We start from the raw sequence: 1,502 nt of genomic DNA, 5'->3' as shown, positions 1-1,502 counted from the left end.
ATCGAGCCACTCCAACTGAAGCCAATAGAAAAAATCATGCCAGTGCAGCTGTCAAGAGTTAGGTATTTCAAGGCTTTAGACTATTTTTAACAGTATGTAGAATATAAAACCTGTATTATTCAAAAGAAAGATACACAATCTGAAAAGTGCAGTGTTTTCAAAATAAGCAAGTATCCTGACACCTGTAACATTGCTGCAATTTGGCTGGCACTATGATAGCACCAACTATTAGTGCAGCTGTCACTGCACTAATAGTTGGTGATTCAACAAAATGCTGAGTACAAACAGCCAATTAATGCTTTATTTAGGTGAGCAAACATAAGAGATCTAAATCAATGACAACAGAAAGATCTTCCTTGGTTAACTGCAGTAGTGTAACATGCAGTTTGGCAGGAGGATGATGCTGCAAAATAAAAACACATTTCCTCAGTTTGGGATCATGTTCCTGTAAAGTCTGACACAACCATTTTAAGTCACAAAATTAGATTAGCTCAGTTCATTAGAGCATGATGCTAATAATGCCAAAGTTATGGGTTTGATCCCCATATAAACCATCCACTTAAGAGCTGGACTTGATAATCCTTGGGTCCCTTTCAACTCAGAATGTTCTGTGATTCTGTGAAATTTTTCCTCCAGCTTGAAGAGTTGGGGCATAAATATATATATGTGTAGACTTCTATACCAACACTGTATTCAGGTTGGATGGACAGATTTTGGTAGCAAGGGAGCAAATAGAGGTGGCTGCTGTGAGAAACTGCCAGAAGCTTCCCCTATGTCTGACAAAACCAGAGCCAGCTGGCTCAGAGATTGACCCACTGCTGGCCAAGGCTGGGCCAATCAGAAACGGTGATAAGGTCTCTCTGACAACAGACTTAAAAGGGAAAAAGTTATTGTGCAGATGTACTGGAGTGAGAATGTGTGAGAGGAACAACTGTGCACACACCAAGGTCAGTGGAGAAGGATGGGGACAAAATGATCCAGGTACCAGACTGAAGATTCCCCTGCAGTCTACGGTGCAGACTATGGTGAAGCAGCTGTGCCCCTGCAGCCCATGGAGATCCATGGTGGAGTAGAGACCCAACTGCAGCCCTGGGAAGAGTTGCTCATCAGAGCAGGTGAACGCCTGAAAGAAGCCCGTGAAACTTGCTGGAGCGCAGTCCTGGCAGAGACCTGTGAACCCAGAGAGGCAGTTACGCTGGAGCAGGTTTCCTGGTAGGACTTGTGTCCCTGTTAAGGACCCACATTGGAGCAGACTGTGCCTGAAGGACTGCACCCTGTGAAAAGGGACCTGTGCTGGAGCCATTAATGGAGAACCGCTGCCGGTAGGATGGACTCACATTGGGTGAGTTTGTAGGAAACTGTTTCCTGTGGGAGAGACCCCACACAGGAGCAGAAGAAGGACCCCTCTCCCTGTGCAGTGACAGGAACAATGTGATGGAACTGGCTGTAACCCTGCACAGGTAGGAAGTAGAGCTCGGAAAAGAGGGAGAGGTTTGCAGAAG

The sequence above is a fragment of the Lonchura striata genome, chromosome Z (genome assembly GCF_050655825.1).
Source record: "Lonchura striata isolate lonStrDom1 chromosome Z, ASM5065582v1, whole genome shotgun sequence".
NCBI classification, from domain to species: Eukaryota; Metazoa; Chordata; class Aves; order Passeriformes; family Estrildidae; genus Lonchura; species Lonchura striata.
Note: the sequence above shows the minus strand (reverse complement) of the source record.